The sequence below is a fragment of the Pan troglodytes genome, chromosome 15, assembly GCF_028858775.2.
Source record: "Pan troglodytes isolate AG18354 chromosome 15, NHGRI_mPanTro3-v2.0_pri, whole genome shotgun sequence".
Lineage (NCBI taxonomy): Eukaryota > Metazoa > Chordata > Mammalia > Primates > Hominidae > Pan > Pan troglodytes.
Genome location: NC_072413.2, coordinates 48,030,494 through 48,050,992, shown reverse-complemented (window position 1 = coordinate 48,050,992; position 20,499 = coordinate 48,030,494). Strand labels below are relative to the sequence as shown.

At 46.3% G+C, this 20,499-nt stretch overlaps 1 protein-coding gene across 10 annotated transcripts in view; it reads left to right on the top strand.

Moving 5' to 3' along the window:
- The window catches only part of LOC107966453 (uncharacterized protein encoded by LINC01588-like), a 71,383-nt gene that overhangs the window by 18,896 nt on the left and 31,988 nt on the right, over positions 1–20,499 (top strand). For 5 of the 10 annotated variants that reach the window (XR_010151091.1, XR_010151095.1, XR_010151093.1 and 2 more), the window contains 3 exons: positions 2,332–2,781; positions 2,929–2,981; positions 3,833–4,044. The gene's annotated coding sequence lies outside the window, so the exon portion shown is untranslated. Of the gene's footprint in view, positions 1–2,331; positions 2,782–2,820; positions 2,982–3,832; positions 4,045–20,499 lie in introns of those variants that run through there. The other 5 variants (XM_063793342.1, XM_063793340.1, XR_010151096.1 and 2 more) reach the window with 4 other exon arrangements.

Here is a 20,499-nt window from a genome sequence, read left to right as displayed (position 1 = left end):
TTTACCTGTCTCACCTCACAAGGGGCTGAGCTAAGGTTGCTTTGAGCATATGGGGCTTTTCTTTTTTTTGAAACAGAGTCTCACTCTGTCTCCCAGGCTGGAGTGCAGTGGCACATTCACAGCTCACGGCAGCCTTACCCCCAGGCTCAAGTGATCCTCTCACCCAAGCCTCCTGAGTAGCTAGGACCACAGATGTGCACCATTGCTCCTGGCTAACTTTTAAAACTTTTTGTAGAGATGGGGTCTCACTATGTAGCCCAGGCTAGTTTCGAACTCCTGGGTTCAAGCAGTCATTCCGCCTTGGCCTCCCAAAGTGCTGGGATTACAGATGTGGACCACCATGCCCAGCCTACATGGGGCATTTTGTTAAGCAGAAATGAAGACTCAGTTGCTACTAAGCATCTGTGCCACTTGTACTGTGACGGTTCTTCATTTTTACTGTTTTATTCCTTACCATAACCAGATGTTAATCCCATTTTTAAGAGGCTGCATTTGAGGCCTAGCAATTTACTCTGGGGAACTTGAATGAGAGGCTTGGAGCCTGGGCTTCAGCAATTCTGAAAAGTCCACTCCGTGCCCATGATCCATACCACGTCAGTTACAGAGGTCCCAGAAATGTGTGCTAAGTCAGCATAGAGACTGTTTTCTGGGTAAGGACATTTGCATTTTCTCTTTTGTTTGTTCAACAATAAAAATGCTTTGAGTTGATTTTCTAGGCTTGGTAACAAAGAGGATGATGACAATAATGATGCAAAAGTATGTGAAATTGGGCTGGGTGTGGTGGTTCACGCCTGTAATCCCAGTACTTTGTGTGGCCAAGGTGGGAGGATCACCTGAGGTCAGGAGATAGAGACCAGCCTGGCCAACATGGTGAAACCCCGACTCTACTGAAAAAATACAAAAATTAGCCAGGTGTGGTGGTGGGCACCTGTAATCCCAGATACTCAGGAGGCTGAGGCAGGAGCATTGCTTGAATCCGGGAGGCGGAGGTTGCAGTGAGCAGAGATCACACCACTGCACTTCAGCCTGGGCAACAGAGTGAGACTGTCTCAAAAAAAAAAAAAAAAGTACGTGAAATTGGTGGTGAATCATGTACTAGGGCCTATGCTGTGGGAGGCTCATGGACAACACAAACATGAGCCTTGCTTTTTAGGAGCCTAAAGTCTGAATGGGAAGGTCAAAATCTATGTGAAGTAAGTGGACAACTGAGGTTTCTCTAAACTGAAAGTGGCTTTACTGAGGATTTGCCGATCGTAAGGACAGAGACCCCTCCACATGTCTCAAGAAAGGAGGGATTTAATGTAGGAGTGCAAGTGGTTGGTGCTGTCATGGAGACAGCTCCGAGGCCTGGGGAGGCCTCTCCATCTCAACCCTCCCTCAAGATCCCCGCTCTCTCTGTGCATCTGTCCCCTGCTCCTGTCTCTAATGACCCTTCCTCTGCTCATTCAGCTCCTGTTCTCTCCTAATTTCAACTTAAACATAACTTCACCAGCCAGGATTCTCTTTCCACCTCTAGACATCCTTTCAGCTTCAACTACTACCCTAAGTGGTTCATTCTTTCTGTATTTGGTAGTTCTAATTCCCAGCAGAGGCTCTGATTGGCCTAGCTCCTAGGCCTCTGTGAGCCTGTGCTTTAGCAATCCTTGGTCACTTGTCCCTCCTGACAGTCCGGTCAGATGTGGCCAGGAGTAATCACAAGATCACCTAAAGGGCTCTGGGCAGCTAGACACCTAAAACAACTCTGGGATGGGGGTTCCTGATGACAATCTCAACTAAAGATCATAGGAAAGAGAATCGTTCTGAGCTGGAAAGAGTAGACTTCACAGGGCAGTGAGATGGCCAGGGCTTCAACACACAGCATTTACATCATAGGAGAGAAGAGGAAGCTGACAAGCAGGAATGGCTATGGTGGTAAACTGTTGCAGTTTTCAAAATTATTTGTTTCCCTTCCCCATGGAAGGATTCTACATTCCTACCCAGATGATATCACACTTGGAAGTGTGAAACTTTTACCAATGAAATATGAGTAGAAGGGATGTGTGTCATTTTAGGCAAAAGCAATGGATAACCATTGCATGGTTCACCATGTTCCCTTTTCCCTCTGCCACGAGAATAACACAGTCCCACATAGGGACTGCTCCATCCCCTCAGGTCCCAGAATGGAAACAACCTGGGGCAGAGACAGAGCTCAATCGTGACAGTCCATGATGGATACATGATGCGAATAAGTCAATCTTTGTTGTGTGAAGCCACCGAGATTTTGGGGTCATTTGCTACTGTAGCATAACCTAGCCTATCCTGACTGAGACAAGGAACATGTTGTGTTTTTAGAATATCAGATAGATGGGAGAGAAGGATGGCAGTGAAGCGGTAATGAGAAGTGGGACCAGGAATCCAGGTGTCAGGGAAGGAAGACACGAAGCAGGCAACAAGAGAAGATCTAGAAAGAAGGAGACTCTGAGAGCCATTGTAAAGGAAGATGTAGCCAGTTTTGGTAACAGGTTGTGTGTTATTCTGCTTGAGCTGTGATTATGGTTTGGCTGTGTCCCCACCCAAATCTCATCTTGAATTCCCAGTGTGGGAGGGACCTGGTTGGGGGTGACTGAATTGTGGGGGCAGGTCTTTCCCTTGCTGTTCTTGTGATAGTGAATAATTCTCATGAGATCTGATGGTTTTAAAAAGGGGAGTTTCCTTGAACAAGCCCTCTTTCCTTTTCTGCCACCATGTGAGACGTGCTTTTCACCTGCGATGATTGTGAGGCCTTCCCAGCCACGTGGAACTGTGAGTCCAATAAACCTCTTTCTTTTGTAAATTGCCCAGTCTCAGGTATGCCTTTATCAGCAGCATGAAAATGGACTAATACAAGCTGCCATCACAAAATGCTATAGATTGGGTGGCTTAGACAACAGACACTTATTTTTCTCACAGTCCTGAGAACTGGATGTCTAAGATCAAGATGCTACTGGCAGAGTGGGTTTCTGGTGAGTTCTTTCTTCCTGGCTTGCACATGGCCACCGTCTTGCTGTGTCCTCATATGGCCTTTCCTCTGTGTGTACAAAGAAAGAGAGTGACAGGTTTTTGGTGTCTCTTCCTCCTCTTATAAGGAAATCAGTCCTGGCCAGGCGCCATGGTTCACACCTGTAATCTCAGCACTTTAGGAGGCTGAGGTGGGAGGATCACTTGAGGCCAGGAGTTCGAGATCAGCCTGGGCAACATAGTGAGACCCTATCTCTACAAAAAATAAAAATTAGCCAGGCATGGTGGCACACGTCTGTAGCCCCAGCTACTGGGGAGGCTGAGGCAGGAGAATTGCTTGAACCCAGGAGGTGAAGGTTGCAGTCAGCCGAGATAGTGACACTGCACTCTAGCCTGCATGACAGAGCAAGTACCTATCTCAAAATTAATTAATTAATTAATTAAGTCTTTTTTAAAAAGGGACGCCCAGTCCTATCAGATTAGGACACTGTCCTTATGACCTCATTTAGCCTTACTTCCTCCCTTAAAGGCCCTGTCTTTAAATATAGTCACATTGAGGGGAAGGGCTTCAACATACACGTTTTGTGGGGGCAATTCAGACCAGAAAAGGTTGAAATAGGGAACAAAGGAGAGTAAAGCATGAAAAAGATTCCTTATTTACTAGTCTGTCATAGTTGGGAGTTGGAACCACTTTGAGGTGAAGGTTTACTTTCAGACAAATGGAATCAGTGGTGGGGTGGTCGTGTAGCTAGTGATTTCCCGCCGGCACTTGGGATTGGGCTCAGGGCTAGAGAAAGAGATCTGGGTGAGTCAGACTATGGAAACTGTGTTTTGGTTTATAAATATATCCAAACAGGTTGTGAGAAATGGAGCACGAGCACCACACTTGAGGAGAGAGGCCACGAAGAGGACCCTCAATCCTGGATGGACAGAAGGAAGAGGAGGGAATAAAAACAAAGATCTCCCAACGGCATCACTCTACTGCTGGGGGCAGACCCTGGGACGAATTGCTCTGCCACCTGAGATCGCTGAACAGAGTCCCCATCATCCGGGAGAGCAGCCAGCCAGGTAGGCCCAGGAGGAGGGCTCGTGTGGCATGGGGCACGGGGCAAGGCTCTCTTAGGTTGTTAATGTGGTGGGTCCGGCACAACTAAATGCAACTCAGAGATTATTTATTTTTTCAGTGTTTAAACCTTATTCATACTCTTGTTAAAATTTCACCGCAAAAGGCAGTGCATGGTGGCTCATGCCTGTAGTACCAGCACTTTGAGAGGCTGAGGTGGGCAGATCATTTAAGCCCAGGAGTTCGAGACCAGCCTGGGTGACATAGACCCCATCTCTGTTTTTGAAAAATAAAATTAAGTAATAAAGAAGAAAAAATTTGGCCGGGCGCGGTGGCTCATGCCTGTAATCCCAGCACTTTGGGAGGCCGAGGCGGGCAGATCACGAGGTCACGAGATCGAGACCAGCCTGACTAACATGGTGAAACCCCATCTCTACTAAAAATACAAAAATTAGCCGGGTGTGGTGGCACGCGCCTGTAATCCCAGCTAGTCGGGAGGCTGAGGCAGGAGAATTGCTTGAACCTGGGAAGTGGAGGTTGCAGTGAGCCAAGATCGCACCACCGTACTTCAGCCTGGTGATGAGCGAGACTCCGTCTAAAAAAAAAAAAAAGAAAGAAAGAAGAAAAAATTCACACAAAAAAATCCATGAGGTAGGTGTCATCTCCATTGCAGAGAAGATGAAACAGAAGATCAGAGAAGCAAGGGAACTCTTCTGAGGTGAACAGCTCAAGAGACTGAGGCAGGTCTCTTACCACTGTCACGTGGGTCCCCGTGAAGAGTCCACCAACAGGTTTGTGTGAGCAACAAGGCTGTTTATTTCACCTGGGTGCAGGCAGGCTGAGTCTGAAAAAAGAGTCAGCAACGGGAGATAGGGGTGGGGCAGTTTTATAGGATTTGGGAAGGTAGTAGAAAATTACAGTTAAAGGTGGTGGTTATCTCTTGCAGGCAGGGGCGGGGGTCACAAGGTCCAGAGTTGGGAGATCATGAGACTCATTGTCCAGTGGAGGGGGGCGGGGGGGAATGTCACAAGGTCGATTGATTAGTTGGGGTGGTGCAGGAACAAATCACAATGGTGGAATGTCATCTTTTGTGGTTCTTCAGTTGCTCCAGGCCATCTGGATGTATACATGCGTGTCATAGGGGTTATGATGGCTTAGCTCAGGCTCAGAGACCTGACATCCACCACATTGCCTTTGGGATTCCACCTGCATCTTCCTTTGGAGAAGTCCCTCATGTGGAGATTTTGCAGGGTTTAGCTTGAACGCAGTTCAAGGCAAGGGGCAAGAAACCACCTGAAGTGATCATTTCCCAGCTCTGAGGGTCTCTTTCCTGTGAGTTTGGTCACAGTTTAGCCTCTGTCCTTGGAAACTTCCCAGAAACAAGACCAAGACTATCTTTAATATTAAGGTGAAAACAGGGCTTTTGCACTAAGAAAGATCTTCATTGCTTTTGAAACTCCTAAAGTAGACATTTGTGTTTTCTCTTGCTTGGAGAGGTCATCCAAGAACTGGCCACTCCCTGACATTTCTATGGAATCTCTTTTTCTGGAATGGTCTTCCTAGATCCCCTGGATTCCAAAAAAGTACATCCGGAAGTTCCCATGGCAAGGTTCTCATGGTAGTAACAGTGTGTACATAATTCTGTTTAATACTCCTTGCTGCTATGTGAGACGCACAATTGCACCCATTGTTCCCGTTGGCAGAAACTGACTTCTGGCTCCAACTTCTTGGTTTTCTTCTACTTCTACTTCTACCAAGGAACAGCTGGAGAGATGAGTTTGCTGGCTCACACACAATAGGCCCCAAAAGCACCTCCAGTCCTCCCCCAGCTGTGTGAAATTAACTCAGCACTGTTTTGTATAGTAAGACATACTGGCATCGCTGAGTGAATGCCTAAGCAGCTCTCACTGTCTCCACCTGGCCTAAGAGGTCCAATGGGTGCTACCTCTCTGGTGTGTCTGGTCCCAGGATATTCAACTGAAATCCCCCCGCTGAAAGGATGGTAAAGCAGTATTCTTGTTGGATATTTAAAACAAGAAGCTGTGAAGGTTCCCAAAGGCTCTGAATCTCCACTTCAAGGTCAAGAAAAAAGCGTTAACCTAGTTTAGCTGTATTTTAGGAAGCAGATGCTGGGCACCTGCAAGGCCAAATTTTGCTTCTAGCCACAGGTTTTCTGCAGAGAAAACAAGACAGAGCTCAACTTAGGGCACATAGATGAGCAGGATAGAGGATGTTGCTTAAGGACCCTGCAGCTCTGGACCCACCAATGACTAAGTGTGTCAGAAAGAGCACGTGTGACCATGTTCTGTGGAATGTATGCATTTGTAGGATGCTTTCTGCACAGGCACTTTTCAAAAAGCTTTCTCTTTGGAGGTGTGTGTGGGGCAGACAGGGCTGGACCAATATAGGGGTGAGCAGGGATGGGGAGGACATAGTGAGTGAAGGTTCCACCGTTACTGTAGCCTCTGAAAACATCATATGGAAATTCCATCCCAACTGGGAAGCCAGAGTCATGGGAAGTCAACTTACTCCCCTTAAGTTACAGAACAGCCACCAAAGAGGAACCCCATTTCTTTTGTTTTTGTTTTTGTTTTTGAGACGGTGTCTCACTCTGTCACCCAGGCTGGAGTGTAGTGGCGAGATCTCAGCTCGCTGTGACCTCTGCCTCCCAGGTTCAAGCGATTCTCCTGCCTCAGCCTCCTGAATAGCTGGAGTCCCAGCTATTCAGGCACATGCCACCACGCCTGGCTAATTTTTTGTATTTTTAGTAGAGATGGGGTTTCACTATGTTAGCCAGGATGGTCTCGATCTCCTGACCTCGTGGTCCACCTGCCTCGGCCTCCCAAAGCACTGGGATTACAGGCATGAGCCACTGCACCCAGCCAAGGAACTCCATTTGTAAAGTGTTATAAGGCTCATACATTACGCATCTTATTTGGTTAACATTTGCACTGGCCACAACTTCTATAAAGGAAGCTGGTGTATTCTAGCAGCCCACCAACTGGAATTCTCTCCCTTAGGCCTGGAAAGATCACTAAGTCTTGTGCCAAGGAGGCACTTGCCCCAGGCCTCCTGGGAAGCTTTCTTTATTCTGATTCACCAGTTTCACCCCTGAAAGTGGTATAGGACAAGGCCTTGTTGGCTAGCTATGTGGATGCAGGGATTTCTTTTTTGCCTAGAAAAAAAAAAAAAGCCAAGAAAAAAACCCAGTGTTTTTTTCTGTTGCTATGTAACAAATCATTCTTTTTTTTTTTTTTTTTTTTCTTGATGGATTCTCGCTGTGTCCCCCAGGCTGAAGTGCAGTGGCATGATCTCAGCTCATCGCAACCTCTGCTCCCTGGGTTCAAATGATTCTCCTGCCTCAGCCTCTTGAGTAGCTGGGATTATAGGCGCCTGCCACCGCGCCTGGCTAATTTTTGTATTTTTAGTAGAGATGGGGTTTCACCATCTTGGCCAGGCTGGTCTTGAACTCCTGACCTCATGGTCCACCCACCTCAGCCTCCCAAAGTGCTGGAATTACAGGCATGAGCCACCGTGCCCGGCTACAAATTATTCTTAAACTAAGCAACTTAAAACAACAAACATTTATGATCTCACAGTTTCTGTGGGTTAGGAATCTGGGGCTTAGTTGGCAGTTCTGCCTCATGGTCTCTCACACAGTTGCAGTTAACCTGCTGGCTGGGGCTGGTGTCATCTGAAGGCTCAACTGGGGAAGGATCTGCTTGCAAGCTCAGTCATGTGGTTGTTGGCAGGCCTTACCTCCCTGCTGGCTGTTAGCCAGAGACATCTGTTCCTCACAACCTGAGCCTCTCACAGTGTGCCTGAGTGTCTCATGACATGACTGCTGGTTTCTCCCAGAGTGATCCAAGAGAAAGATAGAGGAAGAGAAGGAGAGAGAGTCCATGACAGAAGCCATAGTCCTTTATAACCTAATCTCAGGAGTGACATTCTATCATTTCTGCTACATTCCTCTGGTGACACAGAAAACACTGATGTGGGCATAGGCTGTGCAAGGGTGTGAATTCCAGGAGGCAGGGACCTTGGGGGCCATCATGGAGGCCTGTTTCAGAAAGGAGAGAAGGCGAGGGAGAGCATCATGCAATGAAAAGTTTAGTGGTATGACCTTGCTAATGAATGAACAGCTCTTCTATTAATGGGATTAGTGTCTTTCAAAAGTCAACATCTCTGGACCTTGCCTGTAAAGTCAGGTATTTGGACGAGTATGATCTCTAAGTTTTCTAAAGTCTGGGGTATTTGCACTTAGAGGTTATTAGGAGAGGAGTGAAGAAGGGGAAGAGAATAGGGAGACAGAAACTTGAGCCCCATGAAGCAGCCTGAGCCCTGAACCCTGAGCCTGCTCAAGGCTCCAAGCCCCAGTCCTAGTGGATTCCACAGCTCCAGGACCAGGCGGGATGCCCAAGTCCTGCCGTTTGCTGAATGAGGAAATGGGAACAGTGAGCTCTAATTTAATAGCTCCTGCCCTGTTCCCTGAGGTTTCTAGATCTATTTCTGTGCACAAGCAAACAGAAATAAGTGAGGGCACACCGAGCCTGGGGAGAGGGCGCTCCTGGTATACAGGAGCCAGGACCAGTTTGTGTGTAAAATGATGGGGCTTCCTAATTGCCTAAATGTTTCGCAGAGTGGAGTACAGTCATCCTAGCAACTGCTAGCACCTGAGCAGTTCTTGAGACCATCATTGCTTCTTATTTCACATCCTGCCCAACCCTTCCAGATCCTTCTACCCACTGGTAACTGGGATCTGCTGGACCTCACGGAGCATATTATTGAATGGGCACCAGGGAACCTCGATGTTAAAGTGCCCTTAGAATTTTTTTTTCTTTGAGACAGGGTCTTGCTCTGTTGCCCAGGCTGGAGTGCAGTGGCGCAATCATAGCTCACTGTAGCCTCAAATCCCTGGGCTCAAGCCATCCTCCCACTTCAGCCTCCTAAGTAGCTGGAACTACAGGTGTACACCACCATGCTTGGCCAACTTAAAAAATATTTTTTTAGAGGCAGAGTCTCGTTATGTTGCCCAGGCTGGCCTTGTACTGCTGGGCTCAAGTGATCCTCCCACGTTGGCCTCCCAAAGTGCTGGGATTACAGGCGGGAGCCACCACACCAGGCTGGAAAATCTCTGATGGGGCTGCTTCTGCTCTGGGAGCTGCCTGCTGAAAGAGAAAGGCCGGGTTTCACTCAGTCAACTTGCCTTCCTTTCTTTGAGTTTGGCACAGGGAAATACCAGCTCCTCAGAACTGGAGATGCATGGACCTTACAGTTTTTAAGGAGAATGACTTATTCTCAGAGATGAGTTATCTACTTCAGTAACCATCTTGAGCATTCCCTGGAAGCGCCAAAGCCTTACAATTACCCGTGTAATTTCTTGGCGTGTTTGGTGACGCCTGAGTCATCCCAGGAAATATCCTGGGTGTTTATTCACAAATGCTGAGATTTCATCCTCAAGTTTTGAGCTGCTCCTTCAGGAAAGCTTCCAGTTTTGTAGTTCTCAGTATAAAACCGCAACCTGTAACTGCCCAGGAAGCCCCCAGGGCTAAGTGGGGAGATGGCCAGACTCCAAGCAGATCCCCTAAGACTCCTGCAGAGCTGAGCTGGGGCAGTGTGGAGTAGGAGGAGTTGGGTTCTGTTTGAGCCAAAGAGAGTTAACTGCCAAAATCCTCAGCAAGGTTTCCTTCTGAGAAAAAATAAAGAAGCCTGATTGGAAAGAAAGGGGATTTGTAAACAGCTAAGATCTGCGGTTGCATCCTGATACACTGAGAACATCCTAACATTTCAGACACAAGATCGGGGCTGTCTGCTGCCATTTGAACTGGCTTGGGATAAAATAAAGGTTGTGCTTTCATATTATGAGTCATATGGCTCTGCGAGCTGGAGCAGAGTTAGTTACCCTCGTGAAGACCCATGTTCCATCCCTGAATTACTCAGGACAGCTAGCTCTCCAGGACTGGGACTTCTCATCTGGCCAAGCTCCTCCCAAAATTTAACACTCACCTTCCCTCTTTCTTCCCTTCCTTTCTCTTCCCTTCACTTGCCTTCTTCAGTCTCAAAAGGACATTAAGTGATTCCGGATATGGATTTCAAAATGCTCTTAAACAACCAGAATCCAAGAGATAAATGGAACTTTAGAGGCCATCTAATTTAACCTCTTTGTTAATTCTGAAATCTTCAAGGGTCTAGCCTCTGACAAACACCTTCATGATAGGAAGACCATGATGATACAAAGCAATTCATTCTCTTTGGATGACTCTATTATTGTAGAACTGATTTTCATATTGACTTTCTTATACTAAAGTCAGCCTCTCTGAAACTCATTTGTATTAACTCTTACTTTACAGGTCAGGCACGGTGGCTCACGCCTGCAATCCCAGTACTTTGGGAGGCCAAGGTGGGCAGATCATAAGGTCAGGAGTTCAAGACCAGCCTGGCCAACACGGTGAAACCCTGTCTCTACTAAAAAAAAAAAAAAAAAAAAACTACAAAAATTAGCCAGGTGCGGTGGTATGTGCCTATAGTCCCAGCTATTCAGGAGGCTGAGGCAGGAGAATCACTTGAACCCAGGAGGCAGAGGTTGCAGTGAGCTGAGATTGTGCCACTGCGCTCCAGCCTGGGCCACAGAGCAAGACTCCATCTCAAACAAAACAAAACAAAACAAAACAACTCTTACTTTACCTCCTGGGGCAACCTAGCATAGGGCTACTCCTTCTCTATAGCAATCTTTCAGATGTTTAAAGAAAATTGCTATGAGGCAAGGTGATGTTGTGACTAAAGCATACAGTTTGGGTCTTGGGTGAGTCTCAGCTCTGCCCTTATTGATTGCGTGTGAATTTGAAAAAGTCCCATAACCTCATTTGCAAGTAGAGATACTACCCCCCATTGCAGGCAGTGTATCTATACTTCTGCAATGAGTGATCTCATATTGGTCTCTTGAACTTGGTACTGTAGGATATTTATACCATGGAAATTGGCAAATGCTACCAATGAGGGCTTTTTGTTTGTTTGTTGTTTTACCAGCACACCACTAACCATATCTCAGTTTAGTGGTAAGGATAAAATTAAGTTAGTGCAAGTAAATGTCCTTTGTGAACCATAAAGACCATAGAAATTATAGATACTAGTTTTTTGATAGACTGCCACAAAGTGGTCCTCAATCAGTCACACTCCTGAATTTGTACTTTTGTGTAGTCACTTTCTACATTCTTACTTTGGCTGCTCTTGTGACTTTCTCAGTCCAGTAGAAAGCTACAGAAATTCTGAGCCCGGGCTTTTAGAGCCCTGTAGCAGCCACTTTCACTGTCTTGCTGCCTTGAGAAGTCATGAAGTCTAGGCTAGCCTCCCTGAGTATGAGAGGCTCTGTGGAGAAGAATGGTGAAAGAACATGAGAAGGGAGGTGCCCATTCCAGCTGAGGCCATAGATGTGTGAGTGAAGCCATCAGGGCTCCTCCAACCCCGGTTGACTTAACAGCTGGCCCCAGATCTATCAAGGAGCCCAGCCAACACCATGACACCACATGGCACAGAGGAAAGCTCCCTGGCCCAGACTGCAGAACTGTGAACAAATGAATGGTTATTGTTGGTTTAAGAAACCAGGTTTTAGGCATAGTTTGTACATAATGATCAATGTGTATTACAGTTATTATCAGGCCCCTCCAAGTCTTCTCTTGTCCAGCTTAAACTTTCCCAGATCCCTGGATGGCATCTCGGTCTTCCTCTGGATGGGCTCCATTAACCAGTCCTGGGATAAACATGATGCTTGCTCCCAGAGCTCTGACCATACAGAGCTTGAGGGAATTCTGCCCTGTGCTCTGGATCCTAGATGAACACTTCAGTTGGAGGGCAAGCCAGAGCTCTTGGCACAACAGCTCACTCTGTGAGCTCATTCTGAGCCTTTGCAGACAACTCAAACCCCCAGGCTGTGAAACTAGACCCTCCCATCCTGATATATTTTTAAATTCCCAAGTACAAGGTTTATAGTCATCACCACTAAACTTACATTTTCATTTTAACTTATTATTTCAGTTTTTGAAAATCTGGACTCTGATTTGATTTTAAATTTTGCAACAACTATAGCATTTCCTTACATACACACATTCACTCCCACCCCCACACCCAAACTCACATCTGTCTAGACTCATGCACATCCAAATACACACAAACATCTATGCACATAAAAGGCAGAAACTCATTTCAGTTTTCATAGCAGCTATGGTGTCTTCTTAATAGTCATGGATCTTCGCAGTCAGCCTCCTGATTTCTTTCTCAGCCTCGTCTCCTCATCACTTCCAGTTTCGGTAGAAGAAACCACAACTCTAGTGACTTAACCAATTAGGGCTTATTTTTCTTAGACAAAAAGAAGCCCAGAGGTAGGGAGTCCAGGACCAGAATAGGGGTCCTGTGATGCCATTAGAGATCAGGTTTCTTCAGTTCTTCCATTCTGCCATGTTTTTCATTATTCTCATGATTTCAGGATGGCTGCTCTACCCTTAAATGTGGCATATGTGATCCAGACAAGAATGAGACAGAAAGGAAAAAGGGAAAAAGAAAAAAGGCAAGTGCTACTGAGTCTGTTCCCTTTTATACAGAAATTAACAGCCTTCCTGGAGCCCCTGCCCAGGAAACTTCTAGTTACATTCATTGTCCAGAACTGGGTCATGCAGTGACCCCAGCTGTGAGGGAATCTGGGGATATGAATATTTGTAACTGGGCACATTGCCACCCTGAGAAAAAATAACTGAGGTTGTGTTAATAAGAAAAAAATGGAGAAAGATAAAAAAAGAAAAGAAATGGAGAATGAATAATGAGTAGAGAACTAGCAGAGTTTGCCACATTCTCCCACACATACTATAAATTTGTATACCCAGATACATGCCAAATTTATTGAAAAAAGGTTATAGAAAATAAGGCAATGTGGTAGGTTACAAAAAAAAAATAGTCAAAAATTCTCCCATTCCTGTACAAACAACTCTTTTCCATGTGACTTTGACATTCTTCTCATCAAGAGTCTATTTTTCCACTCTTTGATTCTGGGAAAGCAACTTGTGACTGGCATTGACCAGTAGAATGTAACAAAAGTGATTCTATGTGACTTTCTAGCTCAAGAGGCCTTTCAACTTCCATTCCTGCCCTCTTAGAACTTGGTACTACATGTAAAGAATCCCAGAATAGCCTCTTTGAGGATGAGAGACCATACATAGAGAGAAACCCAGCCAACAGCCAGTACCAACCCCCAGACATGTGAGTGAGGTCATCTTAAAAGATCCAGCCCCATTCAAGCCTCTAGATGACAGTGGCTGCAGAAGTAACTTTAGAAAACCACCCTGCTGAGCCCAGCCCAAATGGCTGCCCCACAGAATCATGAGCAAATAAAATGGCCATTTCTTTAGATATTAAGCTGTGGCATGAATAATGACATAATTTATTTGTAGAGTACAAACAAAGTGGGTAATATTTGTGGTGTTGTTGGATCCTGGATTGACCCAGGTCTGGTTTTCAAACTTTGTTCATAGGAGCCCTGCATGCAGGGCAACAGGAAAGCCAAACTAACAGCTCCCTAAGTCCCCTGCCCTCACCCATCCAGGGCACCTTGCCTCTATCCATTTTGCAGAATTGGGCCCTGCGTAAGATCTTATTTTTAAAAAAAGGTTGAATAGCCTCTCAATTGGATCATCTTTAAGTTTCCTTTAACTGTAAAGCTCAATGATCAGTCACAGAATTTTACTTGTTTTGGTAGTTGCATTCTCCCTGCCTTTCTTTCTGCTCCTTTTCCTTTGTATTTCATCTCATTCACCCACATCACAGTTCATCATGAAAGCACCTGGTGTTCTTCCATCACTTGCCCTGATTCCCCTCAGCCACCACCCACCCATCCACCCACATACTCAGCACCCGGCCTTATCCCTGCCCTTTGCAACCCTCCTTAACAGGGAGCAGGGCTTATGTTTCATCCTAGAAAGCCAAGGCTAAACTAGGAGAGGTGGCAGGGCCTGTGTAATTCTCAGAGGTACAGACTAGATGTTGTCATAAGTGAGAGCAGAGGGCTGGGAATGACACCTGCCCATGAGAGCCAGGAAGAAAGTTAAGTCTTTAATGGCTGACCTTTTCTAGAGCATTCTTTGTGCCAAGAGCCATGCTAGATGGTTACTTATCTCCCCAAATCCTAACAATCCCAGAAGATAACGCTTATCCTCTCACTTTACAGATGTAGAAACTGAGCCAGAATATCCAAAACAGCTCAAATTCTAGGACTGGTTATTAAATTTCAGGCACGTGCAGGCTCTCCACAACACCTGTACAGGTCATGCTCTGTGTAAGTTCAGTGGTTGCTTTCCTGGAGTTGCGTGGTACAAACCTGCACAACCATACAATGGGGTACAAGCATAGTCCCTGGAGCCAGGCTGCCTGGCTTCAAATGTCAACTCCATTAATTAATAGCTGTGTGGCCTTGGGATAGCCACTTAACATCTCTGGGGCTCACTTTCTTTATTTGCAATGGAGACAATAATGACACCTAACTCACAGGCTCTTTAAAATATGGTTTAAATAAGTTAATATTCGTGACCTGCTTAGAACAGTGACTAGCTACATAAGTGTTTGATTTGAAAAGAAAATAGCCTGCAGCTCTATGGCATATGACCCAAGTGAGGCCAGCATCCCTTCCTGGGATTGATTTTCAGAACTGGAGACAGGAAGCTCTTTTTTCTACTGGGATTTCTAAATTGGGACTTCTGGTGGCCATGATCCTCACCACGTGGCAAAGGCGTCTCTGCCGAAAGAGAATGAGGCCAACATCCAAAGACAGAGACAGGCAGGAAGGAGAGCTGGAGAGAGAATCCTGGCAGAGTTCACTGGCCATTTTCTGTGATTCCTGCAGTCCCTCCTTCCATTCTGTCACTGCCCAGGAATCCTTCCCAGCACCGGGAGCCTGTCAGCCTCTCTTTTTATTTTTGTTTAAATTGGATGGGTTTATCTTCCATCCCTTGTGATTGAAACAATCCAGGCTAATCAAGGTGCTTTAGATCAGGGGTTGCAAAATCAAATACCTTCAGGAGTCAGGGAAGTCCTGTGTGGGAAATCACGTTTGATGGCAATGAGTATACAGAGAAACGTTTTTCCACTATAAGAATAAACAGCAGTGCACGTGCAAGGTCAGGATCACCTGGCCTCTTATGAGGGCTGTCACAGGGAGCGGTGGAAAGTGTGAACTTGTGAGTCATTCACTCTATTTAAAAGGCCCAGTCTATTTGGCCACGAGGGCCTGGGGTACCAATACCTACTGTTTCTCCAAAAGAAGCCATGAATCTGCGACTCCCAGCTTATAAATGTTGAATCAACCTTTGCTCAATATTGTGCAACACATCTGCAAATTGAATGTGTCCCCAGGGTTGCAGGTTATCACAGAAGCTGGTCCAGTTCCAGGATTTCCCATGAGGAGGAATAACCTAAGAGTCTAAACAGAACCAGAGTCCTGGGACTGCAGGTCTTGGATTCCGTCTCTGATGGAGGCTTTCTAGATTTCCCTGCCTCACTCCCACATCAAAGCTGGCCCCTTTGTAAAGGGATTCCTCGTCATGGCTAGCGGACCAGTCCCCTCCTCACCAGCGCCCTCAGCTCCTCAATGTACCTTCTTATCCTCAGGCTGTATTTCTCTGTGTGTGTTGTGGGGATAGTGGCGGTGTTTATGGTGCTGATAGAAGAGGCCTGCCAGCCAAAAATGAACGCACAGCAATTTGATGCTCCAGTTCTGCTTGGGGTTTTATAGCTCATGTAGCTGGAACTTGGGTACCCAAGACCTGCTGACCTGCTGCAGGAATGCTAATGGCAAATCAGGCAAAGTGACAGAAAGGAAGGCTTTTCTGGAAGTCTCTGAGGGCAGACCTGGGGGCAGCCATACAAGACCTATCCTGTCTTGCTGAATCTTTAGCTCTGCTCTACAGAAGCACTGCTGCTTAAAATAAGACAGAGTGAGGGCCAACACCGACTTTAATGGGGGAGCAGCAAGTCAGCATTTGGGGCTCGCTTTGGAAGGCTCTTTTCTTGTGCTCTTCTTTCAAAAATAAGGAGGAGAAGCCCCTTGTGATGGTCCAGCTTTTGTCGATGCTGAAGGAAACAGCCAAGATGGAATTCTCTGAGAAATACTCCAAGGGTTTGGAGGCAGGGGTTGTTTCTATGTGAAAATGAAAAGAGATCCTGAGACTCCTTGCAGAAAGAAATGAGGGGAGAGTGAAGCCAAAGGGAAAAGCTGTAAATTCCCCTCCCCCTCAATTTGGAGACCATGAAGAGAGAAAGCAGCCATGGCTCTGCCCAAGGCAGACACATTTCTGCTTCATTGACCTGGTGACTCGGGGGGGTGTGGGCCAGGACCTGAGTGACGTCAAATATTCCTCAGCGGTCTCACCAAGACCATCCTCCTCTCATTTATTAAGCTAAAGAGTTGCTGGGGTTCCCGAGGAGGTTTTCAAATGCTGAGACCAGAAGAGAGAGCCCAGGGCTACATATGGAACTCCCTGAGGTTTTGCCCTAACTGAGAATCAATGAGGACATCAGCGCCCAGGCAGCAGGCTATCCCTCTGCCCCTCTTCTCATTGTGAGCTGTCTTAATCAATCACACAGAGCCTGGTATCAGTAGGGGTTCAAAGAATGCTGCTGAATTGAATTGGAATAAGATACACAGGAGGCTGGGCGTGGTGGCTCACGCCTGTAATCCCAGCACTTGGGAGGCTGAGGCGGGCAGATCACAAGGTCAGGAGATTGAGACCATCCTGGCTAACATGGTGAAAGCCTATCTCTACTACAAATACAAAAAAAAAAAAATTAGCCAGGCATGGTGGCGGGCGCCTGTAGTTCCAGCTACTCGGGAGGCTGAGGCAGGAGAATGGCATGAACGCGGGAGTCAGAGCTTACAGCAGTGAGCCGAGATCGTGCCACTGCACTCTAGCCTGGGCGACACAGAGAGACTCCGTCTCAAAAAAAAAAAGACACACAGGAAATGAATTCATCTCTTCTTTCAATAAGTGCTTATCTGAGTGGCCTCAGGACCCTCAATGGGTATTCTGTGGGAAGGGCACCCCTGGAGCTACCCTGCTCAGTACAGCATTGCATCTGTGGTCCTGCTTAACTGGAGTAGGGATGCGGAGCTCTGGGCAAACTGGAAAATGGAAGATAAGCCCTAGGGAATGCAAAATCTTATTGCTGCTGAGGACACAGCTTCACATGAGATGTGGACACAAGTCAGGGAAGTGAAATCCACCTGCTGTCATGATTTTAGGGGATTTCAGAGTCTAGGTCAATGAGCCGACCAACAATCTAGAGTCTTAATTCCTTGACATCTGTAATTCCAGTGACATCTGTAATTCCTTTTCTGTATCATGGCCACCCTCTCCCAGGGCCTCAGCCTGCTTTCTCCTTGGACTTCACCATCTCACTCTCTCTCCACTGCCTTCTGCCCAGGTAGCTGTCTCTGCTTTTTGAGACAATACCAGTCCCCATCTCTGGCCGCTTTGTTTCTGACCTATAACTCTTCCCCACCCTTTATGACTCCATCCAATATAGGTGTGAGGACAGTTGGGTCATTGGAACTGCACCCCATATCTTACCCCTTGTCTTAGTCTGTTGGGCTGTTACAACAAAATACCACAGACTAGGTAATTTATAAAGAACAGAGGTTTATTTTCTCATAGCTCTAGAGGCTGGGAAGTCCACGATCAAGGCACTAGCAGATTCAGTGTCTGTGAGGGCCTGTCCCTCATATGGCAACTTCTTCCTGTGTCATCACATGGCAGAGGAGGAAGACAGAGATGATTGCTGTGTCCTCACATGGCAGAAGAGAGGGAAGGGCAAAAGAGGCTTCGCAGGACTTCTTTTATGAGGTCATTAGTCCCATTCATAAGGAATCATGACTTAATCACCTTCAAAAGGTCCCCCTCTTAATACGATTCCATTGGCATTTAAGCTTCAACATGTGAATTTGAGGGGGACACATTTAGACCCATAGCACCCCTACACCTACCAGGAAGTCCCACACACACATTCCTGATTTCCAACTTTAGCTGAGTCCTCAGGTCCTTTAAAAGGGCCAATGACACCTGGAAGGAGGGACCTGAGGTGGGGATTATAGGATGAGAGGTGAAGTGGTGAGAGAAAGGGGCTCAGCCAGATGTGGCAGAGGGTGGAGGGTAGGGGAAGATGAGTATGGCCAGCAATGTCAATGCCACAAAAGGCCACGTGGGGTGAGAACTGAGGAGAGGCTGATGGGATTAACCTAGGTCACTGATGACCTTCTGCAGGCCGTTTCTGCAGAGGGTGAGGGCAGAAAGCAGGCTGAGTGGATGAGAGGTGAGAAAGTAGATCCACAGAGAAAGCCTTCTTTAAAGGCACTTGGCTGGGAATGGAGGAGCACGTTTAAAGCCTGGAAGCAAGTGAGCTTGGGGTTTTTAATGGCAGATGGACCTGGAATTGAGTCCATCCAGAACTTTAAGCACTCTTCAAGATTCAAACTTGGCCAAGCTCACTTGGGTGAGCTTGGAAATGTCACTGAACTCCTTGCAGCTTCCTTCTCTTTTCTTTCTTCCTTTCTTTTTTCTTCCTTTCTTTCTTTTTCTTTCTTTTCTTTCTTTCTTCTTTCCTTCTTCTCTTTCTTTCTCCTTCCTTTCTCCCTCCCTTCCTCCCTTTGTCTTCCTTTTTCTTTCCCTTCCTTCCTCTTTCTTCTTTCTTTCTTTCCTTCTTCTCTTTCTCCTTCCTTCTTTCCTCCCTTTCTGTCTTCCTTTCCTTTCCCCTTCCTTCCTTTCTTTCTTTCTTTCTCTTTTTTTCAGAGTCTTGCTGTGTTGCCTAGGCTGGAATACAGTGGTGGGTCTCGGTTCACTGCAGCCTCCACCTCCCAGGTTCAAACAATTCTCATGCCTCAGCCTACTGAGTAGCTGGAGTCACAGGTGTGCACCACCACACCTGGCTGATTTTTGTATTTTTTGTAGAGAGGGGGTTTCACCATGTTGGCCAGACTGGTCTTAAACTCCTGGCCTCAAGTGATCTGCCCACCTTGGCCTCTCAAAGTGCTGGGATTACAGGCATGAGCCACCACACCCAGCTAACCTCTGTTTCTTCATCTGTAAATGGAGAGGATGTCACCTACTTCATTGGATTGGTTTGAGGATTAATCAAGATAAGGCAGATTAATTACTATGCACCTGGCATGTAATAAGTACCTAACTAATCATCTCCCTCATATTTGTGGGCTTATGGAAAGAAAGAAAAATAAAGGATTCTGGAGGGGATGGTAATTAGCAGGGCATGTTCTGCAGGAGATGGGAGAGGATGAGGTCAGCCTCTGGAAGGAGGAGGAATGATTCTTCCTCTAAGACAGGAGGACATGAAGGGAAAGAGGAAGATGCAGATCAAATTGTGAGATGAAGTGGCCAGAGGTTGTAGAAATCCATGTCAGAAGGTCTCTCCCACAATCTGAGAATGAAGTCCTTCTCAGCCTTCAGTTCTCCAGGCTCCCTTGTACATCTTGACAATCAGATATTTTAAGAAGGTTGTCATGTCCATAAATCATTTTTATAGGTGAACGTGAGTGGCTTCTTGTGCGGTGTGGTTCCCACACTTATACCACCTTTCTCTGGGGGTCCTTCCAGTTTGTTAAAATGTATCTTAAAACATGGACCCACAACTAAGCCTAATATTTTACAAATGGCCTGACCTGTGACAAACCCAGGGGGCTACTGTCTCCTCACTAGACACTCCTGACTCTGTGACACAATCAAAGTCCATTCAGGTTTCCAGCTGCCACATCAGGCCTTAGTCCACCTTGAGTTTGCAGTCAACCAAAATCTCTAAGTCAGTTTCACATACAACACCGTCAAATGGGATTCCTTTTTCCTTCGTCATTTCTTTTCTTCTTTTAATCACTAAGTACAAAACTCTACTTTCATTCCTTTAAAATTTTATCTTCATTTTGATCTATCCTTCTAGCCTTTCGGATTCCATTCTCCTGGCCCCAGAGGAGGAAGTTACATTTCAGACCTGTCAGGTGACTCAGCCCCACTGACACAAAGAGTCTTTGTTAGTTACATCCAGGTGCCTCTGATTTCCTTGGAGACAACCCGGGACTGTCCAAAGATGCTTTGATCCTTTTTAATATCTGTGAGGATGTGCAGGGAGATGGATGCTAACCTGGGCCAAAGATGTATAAGGCTCCTTTGGAGAACTGGAGGCCTCCCTGGGGAGCTGAGACACTGCCCTCAGAAAAGGTTCTGAGTAACATCTGCTTTCAAATCCAAAACCACTCTTGGGAAATGAGACTCATTGTATAGAAAAGGTGATACCCTTGCTGATAGCAAATGGAGACAAGACTTCTAGATGACACCTACTGGTGCTCAATGAGTGTTAAATGAATATAGAATGAATAAATTAGCAAATGAATGAATGAAACGTAAGTGTGGATGGTTTTGAAGCCC